The 18113-nt window shown below is 40.2% G+C and overlaps 10 non-coding genes and 1 pseudogene across 10 annotated transcripts; 5 read left to right on the plus strand and 6 right to left on the minus strand.

The window, feature by feature from the left end:
- Positions 1 to 2399: 2399 nt before the first annotated feature.
- On the minus strand, positions 2400 to 2472 carry Trnak-uuu (transfer RNA lysine (anticodon UUU)). Its single transcript has one exon. It is a non-coding gene; the product is annotated as a tRNA-Lys (tRNA).
- A 743-nt stretch (positions 2473 to 3215) lies between these two features.
- Positions 3216 to 3301, plus strand: Trnam-cau (transfer RNA methionine (anticodon CAU)). Its single transcript is given in 2 exon segments — positions 3216 to 3252; positions 3266 to 3301. It is a non-coding gene; the product is annotated as a tRNA-Met (tRNA).
- A 455-nt stretch (positions 3302 to 3756) lies between these two features.
- On the minus strand, positions 3757 to 3829 carry Trnak-uuu (transfer RNA lysine (anticodon UUU)). Its single transcript has one exon. It is a non-coding gene; the product is annotated as a tRNA-Lys (tRNA).
- Positions 3830 to 4845: 1016 nt separating this feature from the next.
- On the minus strand, positions 4846 to 4931 carry Trnam-cau (transfer RNA methionine (anticodon CAU)). The gene is given in 2 exon segments: positions 4846 to 4881; positions 4895 to 4931. It is a non-coding gene; the product is annotated as a tRNA-Met (tRNA).
- A 613-nt stretch (positions 4932 to 5544) lies between these two features.
- Positions 5545 to 5617, plus strand: Trnak-uuu (transfer RNA lysine (anticodon UUU)). The gene has a single exon. It is a non-coding gene; the product is annotated as a tRNA-Lys (tRNA).
- Positions 5618 to 6458: 841 nt separating this feature from the next.
- On the minus strand, positions 6459 to 6531 carry Trnak-uuu (transfer RNA lysine (anticodon UUU)). The gene has a single exon. It is a non-coding gene; the product is annotated as a tRNA-Lys (tRNA).
- Positions 6532 to 7234: 703 nt separating this feature from the next.
- On the plus strand, positions 7235 to 7320 carry Trnam-cau (transfer RNA methionine (anticodon CAU)). Its single transcript is given in 2 exon segments — positions 7235 to 7271; positions 7285 to 7320. It is a non-coding gene; the product is annotated as a tRNA-Met (tRNA).
- A 1132-nt stretch (positions 7321 to 8452) lies between these two features.
- Trnam-cau (transfer RNA methionine (anticodon CAU)) lies at positions 8453 to 8538 on the plus strand. The gene is given in 2 exon segments: positions 8453 to 8489; positions 8503 to 8538. It is a non-coding gene; the product is annotated as a tRNA-Met (tRNA).
- Positions 8539 to 9050: 512 nt separating this feature from the next.
- Positions 9051 to 9123, minus strand: Trnak-uuu (transfer RNA lysine (anticodon UUU)). Its single transcript has one exon. It is a non-coding gene; the product is annotated as a tRNA-Lys (tRNA).
- A 738-nt stretch (positions 9124 to 9861) lies between these two features.
- On the plus strand, positions 9862 to 9947 carry Trnam-cau (transfer RNA methionine (anticodon CAU)). The gene is given in 2 exon segments: positions 9862 to 9898; positions 9912 to 9947. It is a non-coding gene; the product is annotated as a tRNA-Met (tRNA).
- A 2613-nt stretch (positions 9948 to 12560) lies between these two features.
- On the minus strand, positions 12561 to 15879 carry LOC145465501 (uncharacterized; annotated as a pseudogene).
- Positions 15880 to 18113: the final 2234 nt, after the last annotated feature.

Consider the following 18113-nt stretch of genomic DNA (forward strand, 5'->3'; position numbering starts at 1 on the left):
GCAAAAACAAGAGTCAATTTGCTCCGTGTAATTTGTAATGGAGTGACTAAAATGTTTTCCAGGTTATACGACTCTCATTAGAGAGGTTAAGCATGACGTTAACGGCAGACGGGAAACGGCAAAGATAACTTCTGATTTTGAGTTCTTTTCTTCTAATCCGTAAATAAAGCACACAAAATTGGAATAATGTCTCTTACTATTCATCGCAAATACCAATAACTTCCTGTCCATTGAACCACTATCACCGGCTGACAACAAAGTAAAACATACTTGTTGAAAGGCGTATCCTGTACATATGGGAAAGGCCACGCCCAAGAGCAGGAGGTAAGTGCCAAGATGACCGGTACATTACAACATATTTCCCAGCAGAATGGAGGGGTGTAAAAGCCGTACTTTGAATTCAAAATTCCACTCTAAATATCTCGCTTTGATAGGAGATCAAAGTGCGAGCTCTAATTACTTGTCGCTAATGAAGACCATGCTAAGTATCAGAGCAAACCCCTTAGCTGCCTCGTTAGCGCAGTAGGCAGCGTGTCAGTGTCATAATCTGAATTAGGAATGTGAAAGTCGTGGGTTCGATCCTCACGCGGGGCAGACTATGTACTTATTGACTGAGTGGGAGGGCCGGACGGGAAAATATTTGGCTCGAGGTCAGGACGTACCGACCTCGCTGCGCTCGGTCCGTACGTTCTGACCGAGAGCCAAATATTTTTCCGTCCGGCCCGACCTTACTCAGTCAATAAGCATTTTATCATATGACCACTTGTGTTGAAAATTTTGAAACTTCTGTTTGAACCTAAATAGGACGCGATTACATAAGATCAGACGGCCGCGCGCGGAACAACTACAATAAAAACTTGTCAGTTATTTCTTCGCGTCGAACAAGAAACTCACAAGTCATCGAAAACACGACTCATTTTCTCATGTAAAGTCCACAATTACAATTTACGCTAAAAAGCCAACAGAAAGTTGACATAAAGCTGTCAACAATATGTCAAAACCATCAAAAACTTAGCGAGGGACAAACGCTCGCTTCACGCTTCACTGAAATTGTTCACAAATCTTCTTCATCTTGGATTTTCTTGTACAAGGGAGAACCAGCAACTCAATATTAATGACGCCGATGTTGGGTCTCGCAAACAGTGCCTGGGTCTACTGACTTTGCCGGCTTTGCTGTGTAGCGGAAATTACACCATTAAACACAAGCGAGTTTTATTATCTGGATGAACTGTACGGTAATGAAATTGTGTTCGTACTCAGTTTTGTCTCTTCAAAGAACACTGAAGTAGAAACTGCAGAGCAATTTATCCTACTGTACACAAGGTATGTTTGTCATTTCTCTGGTTTAACCAACTTCTCCCAGAAACTCTGGAAACTCGAAGAAAACATTTAACTGATTTAAGCTTATATCGTACTTTGTTTTCTTCGCGTTGCTGGTTTTCTTGCTTTTGACCCACGATGAATTCTTTGATGCTCTCCACTGAAAGAAGTTTCGCCTCAAGACTGTTTGCTTATTCCAAAGGTTAACTGTCGGACAGTTCATCCAGAAAAGTTGTTTTCTTGAACGCCTAAGGTTTGCTTGTTGTTGGCTTCTGAGGAAGTTGTGAACTTCTTCGTTTGCGATGCGTGTTGACTTTCTTTCAAAGCTTTCGGAGTAGTTCTGCATCGGATAGGTCGCCTGGATAGTAGAATTCACTCTCAGAATGTTAACTTTCATCACTCATCTTGAAGAGAACAAACTTTTGCAGCAAAAAAAGTTGTTTTTGCCATTAACTCCCATCGATTTTGCTAAACGCGTTTCTAGTAGGGCCGCACATATTTCTAGTAGGGCCGTACGGGTTTTTCTGGCCCTATCACTTCGACGCGTACTGCCCTCATACGGGACCTTTTTTCTTATGGTTTTCCAAGGAAATTGCGCGCGGGGCCGTACGGGTCATATGATAATTTTGATTATTTCTCTTTCATCGGAATCTTTGCTCTTTCTCGTTTATTTTTATGAAAGAAAACAAGTAATAATCTCGTTTAACTATCACTATAACTTAAAATAGTATTAAATAGACTTTTCCATTGAGCCCTCCTTGATTCTTGATTGAGTCTACTGGTATTCAGGTACTGGTTTTTAGTCTCACCCTTTTCCAGAAGGTTGTAACCCTCACCAACATTTCATTTGTGATACCACGAGCCAAACGGCCAAATTTCATAGCGCAAGTGAAATACTATGATATGATACATTTCAAAGAAAATTGAAGCCCAGCAAACGGCACACATATTTGGGAGTGAAGACTTTATGAGACTAACACCTCAAGAACAGTAGAGGACAGAGTGCCATTTTTACCGAGTGGATATGACTTTATAGACCTTGCCTCACTTTGTACAGAAAACAAAAAAATTAGAATTATCGCCCAATATAGGACTTGAACCTTTGACTCTCAGATTAAAGGTCTGATGCTCTACCAACTGAGCTAACCGGGCGGCTCATACAAATGAGGTGACTAATGATGGAACTTTGTCTTGATGCGGTGTACATTATTGATATTATCGTGACACTAACACCTGTATCAGTTGTGGACTTCACATTCTGATCATACCGAGAATTCCAGTTGGTCTCAGTTCCTATTTGGCTCCATGCACCATTTTGAGCTCGCGCTTATTAGATGCAGTTTTTTAAAGAAGAAGTTGTGACTCCAAACCAACATAAAATGAATTGATGTATGACTCCAAAGATCACGTTAAAGGCTGCGCCCCCCTGAAGCGGTTCTGAGGGTCGCTGGCAAAGAAAGTTCCTCAGTTAATTGAATAGCTTTGCAGTTTTCTACACGCTTATCAGTTGAAAGCCATTTCAATTGACAATACGCAAAAACAAGAGTCAATTTGCTCCGTGTAATTTGTAATGGAGTGACTAAAATCTTTTCCAGGTTATACGATTCTCATTGAACCTCTATCACCGGCTGACAACAAAGTAAAACATACTTGTTGTAACGCGTCTCCCCGCACATATGGGAAAGGCCACGCCCAAGAGCAAGAGGGAACTGCCAAGATGACCGGTACATTACAACATATTTCCCAGCAGAATCGAAGGGTGTAAAAGCCGTACTTTGAATTCAAAATTCCACTCTAAATATTTCGCTTTGATAGCCAATCAACGTGCAAGTTCTAATTATTTGTCGTTAATGAAAAGCTAGACCATGCTAAGTTTAAGAGCAATACCTACAGGTGCCTCGTTAGCGCAGTAGGCAGCGCGTCAGTCTCATAATCTGAATAAGAAATCTGAAGGTCGTGAGTTCGATCCTCACACGGGGCAGACTTTTATCTTTCATCAAAATCTTTGCTCTTTCTCGCTTATTTTTATCAAAGAAAACAAGGCATAATGTCGTTTAACTATCATTATGACTTAAAATAGTATTAAACAGACTTTTCCATTGAGCCCTCCTTGATTCTTGATTGAGTCCACTGGTATACAGGTACTGGTTTTCAGTCTCAGCCTTTTCCAGAAGGTTGCAACCCTCACCAACATTTCATTTGTAATACCAAGAGCCAAATGCCCGAATTTCATAGCGCTATTAAAATATTACGATATGATACATCACAAAGGAATATTGTAGCCCAGCAAACGGTATACATATTTGGTAGTAAAGACTTAATGAGACTAACACCTCAAGAACAGCAGATCTGAGGACAGAGTGCCATTTTTACTGAGTGGACATGACTTTATAGACCTTGCATCACTTTGCACAGAAAACAAAAAATATAATTAATCACCCAACATGGGAGTTGAACCCATGACCCTCAGATTAAAAGTCTAATGCTCTACCGACTGAGCTAACTGGGCGGCTCTTACAAATGACGTGACAAAAGATGGAACTTTGTCTTGATGGGGGACACCGTATTCAGATTATCGTGACTCTAAAAACCGTATTAGTTGTCTCGGACTTCTAGTTGCTCGCTAATACCAAAAAATGCAAGCAGTTCGCTTCCATTCCTCTCTCGCTCCATATCGATCCATAGCATTGCACCCTTATTAATTCCCCACATATACCTATACGGCCAACATCTCATTAATTCCCCACATATACCTACACAGCCTACATCTCGTTAACCCCCAACATACACCTACATAGCCTGCCTGCATCGTATCAATCCCCCACATATGCCTGCATATCCTACATCTCATTAATCCCCTACATATACCTACATAGCTCATGCTATTTTGATAAAACAGAGCAAGAGAGCTGTCATAAAGGGATAATTTGGAAGGAAAAATATTTCGTTGCAGTTTTGCTTCAGGCCATTTTAGTATGATTAGTGGCCGAATGTCAGCCAGCCCTGGCTGGATACGGTGCTTCGACACTGCAAATGGCCGAGTCTTGGCCAGTTGAGGTACTCAGTGAATCTTTATCTCATCATCATTGTCGAATCTGTATTCACTTAGCTTTTAATTAACTGACGTATTGAAAGTAGAATTCTGTGGAGATATCATTAGAGAAAAGAATTGGAAAACACCATGTGGTTTGAGACGGTTAACAGCCAATTTGACGCTTATTACAATGAAATATGACATGATTTTTTTTAGCTATTTATCGCATGGTAGCCTGAAAATCGTCACGTACTACGAGATTTGCATTCACTTAGCTTCCAATTGGTGCATTAACTTTAGAAATCTGTTGAGATGTTCTGGTGAAAATTATTTACATGACACGTTAGCATTCAGTTGTGAATATAAAAGATATATGGCTCGTGATGCACGTCAATCTTGGGAACATTTTCTGAAATGCTTGAAACCCTTTGGCATGCGTGCAGCCTCTATAGAAAAAGGTTTCAATAAAAGGGAGAAAATTCTAAAAAATGTGCCCCGTGTGAGGATCGAACTCACGACCTTCAGATTTCTAATTCAGATTATGAGACTGATGCGCTGCCTACTGCGCTAACGAGGCACCTGTTGGGTTTGGGCTGGAATTTACAGGTAGCATGGTATTCATTTAGCGACAAGTAATTAGAACTCTCACTTTGATGGCTAATAAGACAAGATATTTAGCGTGGAATTTTGAGTTCAAAGTACGGCTCTTATACCCTTTGATTCTACTAGGAAATGCTTTGTAATATACTGGTCATCTTGGCACTTACTTCTTGCTCTTGGGCGTGGTTTGCCCGTGTTTGCGAGGAGACGACTTACTATTTAGGTTGTACTTTGTTGTCAGCCAGTAACTGAATACAGTTTCAGTGAGAGTCGTATAACCTGAAAAACATTCCAGTCACTCCGTTGCAAGTTACACGGAGTAAATTGCAAACAAACATCAATTCATTTTTTTTTCATCAATTCATAACTTTTCCTTTCAATAAACTGCATCTAATAAGCCAGAGTTCAAAACGGTGCATTGTTATGGATCGATATGGAACCAGAGGGGAATGGAGGCCAACTGCATTTTTTGGTATTAGCGAGTATTTAGAAGTCCACAACTGGTACTGTTTTTAGTTTCACGATAATATTAGTACTGTGCACCGCATCAAGACAAATTTCCATCATTTGTCTCGTTATATGTATGAGCCGCCCGGTTAGCTCAGTCGGTAGAGCATCAGACTTTTAATCTGAGGGTCATGGGTTCAAGTCCCATATTGGGCGATTCTATGTTTTGTTTTTTGTTCAAGACACAATGCAACACAAAGTGAGGCAAGGTGTATAAAATCATATTCACTCAATAAAAAAAACACTATTTTTTATGCAGTACTTGAGGCGTTAGCCTGATCATAGATCATCCTCTCTCACCTCATAAAGCCTTTGCTACCAAACAACATGCCGTTTTCTAGTATTTTGTCGATTTTTCGCTCCGGGCTCTAACTCGAATTATTACGGTGCATCCCTAGGCTGTAAAACTAATTAGTACTTACCACGATTTGGTCAACCGTTAGGAAATTAACTTTGAAAAGAAGTTTTTAAAACAAGATTGCTGGAATATAAATAACCTGAATACCAGTAGACTCAATCAAGAATTAGAAAATTCTATTTAATACCATTTTAAAATTAAGACATAATGATCGTTTAAAAAATATTCTTTGTTTCCCTTATTTAGGAAAAAATCAAAAGTCTGCCCCGTGTGAGGATCGAACTCACAACTTTCAGATTTCTAAATTAGATTATAAGACTGACGCGCTGAAACTTAGCATGGTCTTCATTACCGACAAGTAATTAGAACTCGCACTTTGATTGGATATCTGACCAATGCAAGATATTTAGCATGGAATTTCGAATTCAAAGAAAGGTTTTTATATCCTTCTACTCTTCTAGGAAATGTGGTGGAATATACCGGTCATCTTGGGACTACATTCTTGCTCTTGAGCGTGGGCTGCGAGCAGACGTATATTTGGGGAATTAATGAGATTTAGGATGTGTAGGATATGACCTTTTACACCTGTCCTCACTTTGTGTTCCTTTATGCCTTGAACAAAAAGATAGACAATAAAATCGCCCAATATGGGACTTGAACCCATGACCCTCAGATTAAAAGTCTGATGCTCTACCGACTGAGCTAATCGGGCGGCTCATACAAATGACGTGACAAGTGATGGAACTTTGTCGTGATACCAGTGCACATTATTGATATTATCGTGACTCTAAAAACCGTATCAGTTGTGGACCTCTAATTCTGGTCATATCGAGAATTGCAGTCGGCCTCCATTCCTCTTTGGCTCCATAACATTGCACCGTTCTGAGCTCTGGCTTATCAGCTGAAGTTTTTTTAAGTAGAACTTATAAATCGAAACCGACATAAAATGAACTGACGTATGTTTGCAAAGGTCACGTAGCTGCGCATCCCTAAAGTGGCTTTGACAGCCCCTGGCAAAGAAAATTCCTCCTTTGCATTTTCTTCACGCGCGGTCATTTCAAAGTCATTTCAATTGGCAATTATCAAAAACTAGACTCAATGTACTCCCTGTAATTTGGAATGACTGAAATGTATTCCAAGTTAAACGACTCTCACTGAAACTGCATCACCGGCCGTGACAACAAAGTACAACCTAAATTGTAAGTCATCTCCTCCCACACATGGGCAAACCACCCCCAAGAGCAAGAGGTAAGTGCCAAGATGACTGGTATATTACAACACATTTCCCTGCTGAATCGAGGGTAAAAAGCCTTACTTTGAATTCAATATTACACGCTAAATATCTCACCTTGATAGCCACTCAAGGTGCGTGTTCTAATTACTTGATGCTAATTTTCAGAACAAACTAAGCAGGTGCCTCGTTAGCGCAGTAGGCAGCGCGTCAGTCTCATAATCTGATTTAGAAATCTGAAGGTCGTGAGTTCGATCCTCACACGGGGCACGCTTTTGAGAATTCTCTCCATTTTATCGCAATATTTTTTCTTTTTCGATTATCTCAATTAAAGTATAAACAGGGAATATCTTTTCTGCGATCATTATGTCTTAATTTTAAAATAAGAAATATCTTTCAATCGATCATTACGCCTTAATTTTTAAATGGCATCAAATGGACTTTGCCAATGAGCCCTCCTTGATTCTTGATTGAGTCTATCTGTATTCAGCTTCTTTTTACTGTATTTGAGGCGTGGATACGTTTGACGGGCTGATAACAGAATTGGAAACAGTTATGAACAATACTCATCTCTCTCTCTCTCTTTTTTTTTATTATTATTTTTTATGTTGATTTTTAACCACAAACTTTCATTTATGGTCATTTATAGATATATATAATTTCAATCTAAATCAGAAATGCTGCTTTTGATATTTATATTACAAAAATCCCTTTTTTTCAAACTTCAACTTAAAGAAGATTATGTAACAGTCCATCAAATTATGGTAAACACTAATTAGTTTTACAGGCTAAGGATGCACCGTAATAATTCGATTTAGCCTCAGTGGCACTAAATCAACAAAGTGTTAGAAAACGACAACTTCTTTTTGGTAGTAAAGAATTTATGAGGCAAGAGAGGAAGATCTATAATGAGGCTAACACAAGTACAACAGAGGACATAGTGCTTTTTACTTTGGGAGACCGACCGGCTATTTTTAAACCATTGAACTGCTTCACGTTTATCTACGCGCGCGGTCAGTTCAAAGTTATTTCAATTCACAAATAGCTAAAACTAGACTTAATTTGCTCCTTGTATTTTGCAATCAAGTGACTGTAATTTTTTCCAGGTTATACGACTCTCCCTGAAACTGCATCACTGGCTGACAACAAAGTACAACCTAAATTGTAACTGGTCTTCTGGTCTCCTCGCACACACGGGCAAACCACGCCCAAAAGCAAGAGGTAAGTGGCAAGATGACCGGTATATTTCAACACATTTTCCAGCAGAATCGATAGTAAAAGCCGTATTTTGAATTCAAAACTCCACGCTAAGTTTCTCGCCTTGATAGCCACTCAAAGTTCGTGTTCTTATTACTTGTCGCTAATGGAGACCTTGCTAAGTTTCAGAGCAAATCCTACAAGTGCCTGGTTAGCGCAGTAGGCAGCGCGTCAGTCTCATAATCTGAATTAGAAATCTGAAGGTCGTGAGTTCGATCCTCACACGGGGCAGATTTTTGTGAATTCTCTCCCTTTTATCCAAGTCTTTTCTCTCTTTCGATTATATCAATTAAAGTACAAACAGGGAATGTCTTTTTTTACGATCATTAGGTCTAAATCTGAGATAGTTTCTAATAGACTTTTTTGTTGAGTCCTCCTTGATTCTTGATTGAGTTTATTGATATTCAGGTTATTTATATTCCACTAATCTTGTTTTAAAAGCTTCTTCTCAAAGTTAATTTCGTAACAGTCGACCGAATGGTGGTAAGTACCAATTAGTTTTAGAGGCTAGGGATGCAATAATTCGGTTTAGCGCCCGGGGCAGTAAATCAACAAAGTACTAGAAAACAGCATGTTTTTCGATAGTAAAGTTAAGGATTTATGAGTGGATGATCTACTCGGATGAAGCTAACATCTCAAGTACTGCATAGGAAATAGTGCTTTTTTACTGTATGGATATAATTTTATACAACTTGCTTCACTTTGTGTTGCATTGTGTCTTGAACAAAGACAAAAAATAAAATCGCCCAATATGGGACTTGAACCCATGACCCTCAGATTAAAAGTCTGATGCTCTACCGACTGAGCTAACCGGGCGGCTCATACAAATGACGAGACAACTGATGGAACCTTGTTTGATGCGGTTCACATTATTGATATTACCTTGACACGGAAACCCTTATCAGTTGTGGACCTCTAATAGTGATCATACCGAGAATTGCAATAGGCCTTTCCTTAATTTCTCCGCTTTAGCTCCATAACATTCCACCGTTTTGATCTCTGGCTTATCAGATGTAGTTTCGTCAGAAAAAGTTATAAATCCAAACCGACATAAAATGAATTGATGTATGATTGTGAAGATCGTGTTGCAGCTGTGCATCTCTGAAGTGGCTTTGAGAGTCGCTGCGGCTGGCAAAGAAAATTCCTCAGTTAACTGAAAACCTTTATATTATCTGCAAGCGCGGTCAGTTCAAAGTCATTTCAATTGACAATAAGCAAAAGCTAGACTCAATTTGGTCCGTGTAATTTGTAATGGAGTGACTGGAATGTTTTTCAGGTTGTATGACTCTCACTGAAACTGTATCACTGGCTGACAACAAAGTACAATCTAAATTATAAATCATCTTCTCGCACACACGGGCAAACCACGCCCAAGAGCAAGAGGTAAGTGCCAAGATGACCAGCATATTACAACACATTTCCCTGAAGAATCGAGGTTAAAAAGCCTTACTTTGAATTCAATATTATCTCACTTTGATAGCCAATCAAAGTGCGAGTTCTAATTACTTGTCGCTAATGAAGACCATGCTAAGTTTCAGAGAAAATCCATCAGGTGCCTCGTTAGCGCAGTAGGCAGCGCGTCAGTCTCATAATCTGATTTAGAAATCTGAAGGTGGTGAGTTCGATCCTCACACGGGGCAGACTTTTGAGATTTTTCTCCCTTTTATTGAAACCTTTTTCTGTAGAGGCTGCAGGCATGCCGAAGGGTTTCAAGCATTTCAGGAAATGTTCCCAAGATTGGTCTTGCAACACGAGCCATGTATCATTCAACTTCACAACTCACAGACGGCCCAAGGTCATAATGTGAGGAGTTAACATTTTATCTTTTTTTGGTACTTTTATGCGAACGTTCAGCGCGACGTGACATATAAGGCCGACATATACTATTACGTATATATACATAACGACCGAGTTTGAATACGCGAAACGTGACTCTCGCCTTGCATTATATGGAGGCTAGGTGTTGTGTTACAACGGTTTGAATTTACAAAGGCTTGTATGGGAACGGAACGGTTTTGCTTTAAAACTAATTTTTCCTTATATTTTGTGAATAAAATCTACTTACCCTGTTGCTGTGTTGTATTCTTGGTTGTTTGCCAGCTCTTCAGGCCGATCTAACGCGATTTCAGTGAGTTTCCGTTGTGTGGGTTTCGCAAGGTGGGTTTCCACTGCTAAAATAAAGACAAGGCCGGACACTCATTTCCGGAGTGCCCGCCGCTCGACTGAAGCGAATAAGTTCCCCTGAACTTTTCAACTTTCGATCGAAAGGTCGCACATGCGCAATTCATGACATTGTCCCTTGAATTTTATGGCTTTAGTTCTACCTGATTAGAAATTACAGGTAAAGAATAAAAGAAAGTATATTAAAAACATGTAAACCAAGCTAGGCAGGCCAGAGCCGGGAGAGGGGTACTTTGGGAATTTCTGGGTGGGGATGTGCCGCTGGCACCCTGGAACCCTTAGCCTATACCAGAGCTAGTTCAGCTGAATTTTGCTACCCTATACTAGTGTAAACTCCCCAAATCCCCCCATATGTCGACACAGTTGAGGTTGATTTGCGTAAATTTGAACTTCCCGATTTGATTTTTTTCTATTTTTGAGTGGCAATATCCTGGTTTAGATAGTCTAGATAAATGATTAGATGGTCTAGATAAAATCTTCAACCAGCTAGTCAGTTTTGTGAAAAATGATACCCTATTCTAGACCCAAACGCTCTGATTTATATGCCCTGTCCTAGAGTAAACTGCTTGAAAACCATATCCTTCACAGCCGCACATACCTATATAGCCAATATATGGCAGTGCCCCCCCCCCGGGGGAGGGGGGCAGAGTAATTTTTTTTTTCCACGTGTAAATCTCTTTTAGCATAAACTGAAATGGGTCAAAACTTTGCCGTCTTTATTCCAAAACACCGAAGTTTCTTAGAGTATTGTATTATTTTATTTCCTTTTGATATTGCACCATGAGGGGTTCAAGGGGTGTTGAGGAAACTTGACCAGATAACAGTCACTGGCAGCCATTTTGAAATAAGATCTATGACATGACGTTTACTATAATTCGAAAAATATTTCAATTTACGTGTTCCAAGTAATCTTAATAACCTGAAATGACTCCAGAAGCGACGCACACTGTATATGTGGGGAATTAATGAGATGTAGGCTGTGTAGGTATATGTGGGGGATTAATTAGCTGTAGGCTTTGTAGTATATGTGGGAGATAAATGAGATGTAGGGTGTGTAGGTATATGTGGGGGATTAATGAGATGCAGGATGTGTAGGTATATGTGGGGGATTAACGAGATGTAGGCTGTGTAGGTATATGTGGGGGATTAATGAGATGTAGGATGTGAAGGTATATGTGGGGAATTAGCGAAATGTAGGCTCTTTAGGAATATGGGGGAGATTAATGATATGTAGGATGGGTAGATATATGTGGGGGATAAATAAGATGTAGGATGTGTAGGTATATGTGGAAGATTGATTAGATGTAGGCTGTGTAGGTATATGTGGGGGATTAATGAGATGCAGGATGTGTAGGTATATGTGGGGGATTAATGAGATGTAGGCTGTGTAGGTATATGTGGGGGATTAATGAGATGCAGGATGTGTAGGTATGTGTGGGGGATTAATGAGATGCAGGATGTGTAGGTATATGTGGGGGTTTAATGAGATGTAAGCTGTGTAGGTATGTGTGGGGGTTTAATGAGATGTAGGATGTGTAGATATATGTGGAGGATCAATAAGAGGTAGGCTGTATAGGATTATGTGGGGGATTAATGTGATGTGGGATGTGTGGGTATATGTAAGGGATTAATGAGATGTAGGCTGTGTAGGTATATGTGGGGGATTAATGAGATGCAGGATGTGTAGGTATGTGTGGGGGATTAATGAGATGCAGGATGTGTAGGTATGTGTGGGGGTTTAATGAGATGTAGGATGTGTAGATATATGTGGAGGATCAATAAGAGGTAGGCTGTATAGGATTATGTGGGGGATTAATGTGATGTGGGATGTGTGGGTATATGTAAGGGATTAATGAGATGTAGGATGTGTAGGTATATGTGGGGGTTTAATGAGATGTAAGGTGTGTAGGTATATGTGGGGGATAAATGAGTTGTAGGATGTGGAGGTATAGATGGGAAATTAATTAGATGTACGCTGCGTAGGCGTATGTCGGGGATAAATGAGATGTAAGTAGGTGTAGGTATATGTGGGAGATTAATAAAATGTAGGATGTGTAGGTATATGTGGGGGATAAACGAGATGTAGGCTGTGTAGGTTTATGAAGGGGAATAATGAAATGCAGGCATGGAGGGGATATTGGGGGAGTTGAGATAGAATAGTTGATTATATTACTTATATTTGGTGGAGGGGGGGGGGCGTTGAAGTACAATACTTGACTATCTATGCAGGAGGTATTGTTTTAAGAGAGATTAAGTGAGATGAGGAAAGATATGTACATTGCGGTGGAATTAATTGGCCGCCCAACCATCCGGGTGGTGTCGCACTTATAAAGCGAAACAACAAAAGACTTGGATGTGAGCCAATGAGAAAACACTTACGTCACGGTCAAACCGGACAGACGAGTTTCTGACACTGGCTTGATTTGATTATTCAAAATGGCGGACAAACCTTGTAACGTTTTAATATGTTAATTTGCCAAACATTCTTTATATGCACGCTTATGTTCTGTAACGACTATATAATTTATGCTATAAAGTAATATAATATACGCGTTCACCATTTTTATCTTGAGTTACAGTAGTCGGATTAAGCCTTGATTGGCATGGTTCATTGTAGGGTTCTTTCTGCGATCTAATATTACATGTTGCAGCGAAAGGGTAGTTCAAATTCGTCGACAACGTATACCGTCTGCGAATGCCGCGAAAAAAACCTCCGGCGCCTCGCCGCCGAAAGCAACGCAATCTACAATGTTATTCCTCCAGATATCATTGTCACTGCAACATTTAGATTTGATCTGAAGTCAATCAAGTAGCGAGGTCCGCGAGAATTGGAAGCTATGGAAAAAGCAATGTAATTACTACTTGGTTTAGAGAGGAAAAGCCCCGAGCATCAACCCATCGAATGATCAAGCACGCGATTGATGACGATGGCCTTTAAGTGTTCAAAACCTTCAGCTGTACTGATCATGAAGAAGAAGATGTAAACGATTGGCGTGTAGTTATTGGTATAAAGATGAAAAGGTACTGATCAGTGAAGTAACGTAAACGAGATAGTTCCAGCAGGAGGGACACACTTCAGTACCGAAACGCTTGACGACTTTATAGCTGAGTTATCAAAGAACCTTGACGAGGAGCCGCAATTATTGTTTACGGCTTTTTACGATACTCTCATCTGCGATCGATCGTTCTTGGGATGAACATGAGCAAACCACACAAGCAGCCTCTTAGGATGAGAGACTGACCTCCCATGTAAATGGGAGCTTAAGCAATGCCGTCGGCGACGCCAAGGACTATATGCCTAGTAAATATTGAATTTAGTATATTTTACGATTTTGATTTTCGATTCGCGTCAAGATTATTATGCATCGATCTTAATGGAGCTGTCCTGCATATCATTTCATTTCTCAGTGATTCATTTGTAATCAATGCAACCGTCGTGGTACACGTTCTCTAGAAAGTGCAGAATTTTGGTCATTTCAGGTTCTTGTTTTGAAGAGAAGGCAGGATTGGACAAGCGTGAGAAATTTTGAGCTTGAGATTAAACTAAAACTGCGTTATCGATCTGTTTGCTCTTTCATTAGTTTTAAATGCCAGGGTTTAAGTCGCGACTATACATCGATAAGCATTCAATTTACTCTTATCGACACGATCAGTTTATCCTGCTCAAGGGTGATTGTTATAGAGACTTAACTGCATTATATATAGCTTTTATTCTAGTGATAATAAAAACCTTAAAGAGGTGAATTTTATAATATATTTAACTGACACTCATTTAACTTCTATAAGTTACAAGTTCTGTTCTCAATCTTTGATCATCATTGTCTTTGTTATTCTGTTACTACATGTATTTATGTTTCCATTCTAAATTCATGAAAGTCTATGAAAGGTTCAAGGCCTGTTATAACCCAAGAAGCGAAATGTGACGTAACCATCCCCTTTGTCGCATGCTCCTGTCTCCGCATTTCACGTTTTAGTGGGAACAAACGAACCGCCACCACCGGACATGAAGATACCGTAAATCCTCGAATTAGCGCCCCCCCCCCCTCTCGAATTAGCGCCCCCTTCGAATAAGCGCCCCTCCTATCGGCCAAAATTTAAAATAACCGCCCCCCCTCCTCGAATAACCGCCCCCCTCCGTTCCCCCCATTTTGTGGACGAGTAATGAGGCAGCAAAGGATGTATACGGGTTTCGTGGTGTGGTATCAGATTTGTGCATTGTTTCAGTTTATGAACACGTAAAGTTTGGAAAAAAGTACAAATACTAACGGTGCCGCGATTTAAAGTTTAGGATTAGGTTTTTATGTCGATAAAAAGCTTATGTTTTTGTTTACGCGCAAATGATTTATTAAAAAAATGATCATGTCAGGTCACGGTTTGGAAAAAAAATAAACAAGCGCCCCCCCCCCTCGATTAAGCGCCCCCCGTCTTCTCCTAAATTTGAAATAAGGGCCCCGAGCGCTAATTCGAGGATTTACGGTATCTGCAAAGCTTCCGTTAACACTTCTACCAGAGTACCTCCCCCCTTCCCCTGGTACATAAATAGATGATGCTCCACCTCCACCAAACCCGCCATCGCAACAGTCACGATAATCTTGAGATCCGCCTCTTCCACCGTTTAGAAATGATTGCGCTGCCGATTCATTGCACTGCATGATTGCCTGGCTGTGATTGAAGCATTCACCATCACCACTGAATCCTGTGCCACTGTATCCTTCAACTAATTCCCACCAAACTCATGGTTCAACACAAGTCAACCGGCCGCACTGTCCAACGGTGTCAAGCATCAATCCTTTAGCGTCACTCGCTTGTCCTGGTCCGCCGTCTCATATATTGCTCCCTTCCACTCCTGCCAGCAATACTGAGGGGGATACTGTTGGAAGGAAAAAACACAAATGATCCCCCATCGCCACCACTTCTGTATTGCGGAGGACGTTCAACACCTCGCTGGCCCACCAACACAATAAGTTTGGTTCCCTCCTTAACATGGAATGTACCGTTTATCCTCACCCCTTTACCCCCGTATGATCCACCGCCTGTGGCACCGCACATGTCAACGTAGCAGTAGCCAGTTAAGGATGCACTCCACTCTTGCAGACCATTTGTCACGTTTATATTTCAAGGGAGGAGCCTTTGTACTCTGCATTTGAAGTTGGACCTTCCTTGCCAGTAGTGTTAAGTGTACTGAAGTGAAACTCAAGTTCTGAAAAACAAAATGGCGCGTGTGTATGGATTATTGTATAACCTCGCAGATCCCAAAACTCTCACAAACTCACTACTGCGACAAATTCACCTTTATCAACTTCAAGTTGATCAATAGCTAAGTGTTTCACTTCAACGGTTTCGCTTTATTGATGAAAAATAAATGCTTTTTATTGAGAAAACTGGTCTTGTTTTCACAGCTAATTACCAAGTGGCGGAAATGGAACCATGCTAAATTTTTAATCAACTGTGTTGTTATTGATTTACGTTATTAAATCAATACTTGTCCTCAGATGAAACACCATGAGGAAAATAAAAACTTTTTGTTAAATCTGTAATGACCCGTGTTACGAGGTTTTTAGCCATTCATTGACAAAACGACAACCTTTCGTCTACAATTCAAACAGAAATAATCGTCAAATGCACCTTGGCCTAGTTAAATTCCTTTATTCGAGTATTTTCATTCAAAAAAGGTCACTGAAATGGTGTAAATTTTTAACGGAATGACCGTGCTTATAGCACTAGAGCCCCAAGTACTTCGTTAATTTGAGAGTTACCGCCATTTCTGCATTTTGCGGCCATTCCTACCCATGTGACACAATGCGTTTCTTCGGCTCGTGTCTCAGTGAAGCTCAAGTTGAACACGGCGCGCGTTTGCGAAAACAAAAAAGAAACTGAAACACAACTCTTTTGAGTCTACCTACATGGGTGAATTATTATATGGAGGAGCCCCGGCAATAATTTTAGTTCTAGGTTCTTACCCGCTTTTACTCCTGACCACGGCAGCTTGTGTGAACATGAAAACGTGTCTTTCTTCTCGTCAAACAAACAAAAACCACCATTGAGGCATCCAGTCATGAGGCAGCCCTAATATCAAACAAAGAAACAAACAAACAAACAAACTATAAAGCAGGCACAGGGGGGGTGTAATTTGTAATGGGGTGAATGAAATGTTTTCCAGCTTATACGACTTTCATTAAAACTGTATTAGCTTGTATTCAATACAAGCTAATACAGTTTTAATGAAAGTCGTATAAGCTGGAAAACATTAGTACCGCCTGACAACAAAGTACAACCTAAATTGAAAGTCATCTGCTCGCAAACATGGGCAAACCACGCTCAAGAGCAAGGGGTAAGTGCCAAGATGACCGGTATATTACAACAAATTTCCTTGCAGAATCGAGGCTGAAAAGCCGTACTTTGAATTCAAAATTCCACGCTAAATATCTCGCTTTGATAGCCGATCAAAGTGTGGGTTCTAATCACTTGTCACCAATGAACACAGTTACTAACTGTGCCAATGAAGACCATGCTAAGTTTCAATACAAACCCTTCAGCTGCCTCGTTAGCATAGTAGGCGGCGCGTCAGTCTCATAATCTGAATTACAAAATTTGAAGATCGTGAGTTCGACCCTCACAAGGGGCGGACATTCGAGAATTCTCTCCATTTTATTGCAATCTTTTTTCTCTTTCGATTATCTGAGTTAAAGTATAAACAGGGAATTTCTTTTTCTACGATCATTATGTCTTAATTTTGAAATAGTATTATAATATAGAGAGGACCCTGCGCACGCTCTGATTGGTCAAAAACCCATGTTTTATCAGAGTATAAAACATAGAAGAGGCGTATTTTATGTTTTTCGCCGCATTGCCTGCGGCTCGTGTTTTTTACATTTCCCTCGTGTTCTCAAATGCCCGTCGTGTTTTATCACAGTGTAATACACGGCTTACGTTTCTTTATTTGTTAATTTAATAGACTATTCCACTGAGCCCTCTTTGATTTTTGATTGAGTCTGTTTTTATTCAGGTTATTTATATTCCAAAAATCTTTTCTTAAAACTTTTTCTCAAAGTTAATTTCGTAACAGTCGACCAAATCTTGGTAAGTACTAACTGGTTTTAGAGGCTAAGGATGCACCGTACTAATTCGATTTAGCGCCCGGAACGCTAAATCAACAAAATACCAGAAAACGGCATGGTTTTTGGTAGTTAAGGCTTAATGAGGCAAGACAGGAAGATCTATGATGAGGCTAATACCTCAAGTAAAACAGAGGACATACCGCTATTTTTACTGAGTGGATATGACCCTTTATTATATGGCTAGCTCCGTGAGCGGACGATATGAATCAAATCCTGCGCTGTGATTGGCTATCCGAGCTGGCAAGACGGAGCTATCTTGCCCGCTCGGGACTAGCCGCTGTGTCCCGCAGGAAAAATTTCCCCGAAAGCCATAAAATAAATGTATTATTCATCATGCAAACTTGTTCGGTCAAGATGGCTGGATATTGGCCTGGTTCTTTTTTTGCGTGTTTATGGACCTCGACTCCGTCTCGGTCCATAAACACACAAAAAAAGAACTTGAACAATATCCAGCCATCTTGACCTCACGCTTGGTCAATTGCCTATTAATACACCTTGCCTCACTTT

This window comes from Orbicella franksi, chromosome 13, assembly GCF_964199315.1.
Source record: "Orbicella franksi chromosome 13, jaOrbFran1.1, whole genome shotgun sequence".
In the NCBI taxonomy this organism is placed as follows: domain Eukaryota; kingdom Metazoa; phylum Cnidaria; class Anthozoa; order Scleractinia; family Merulinidae; genus Orbicella; species Orbicella franksi.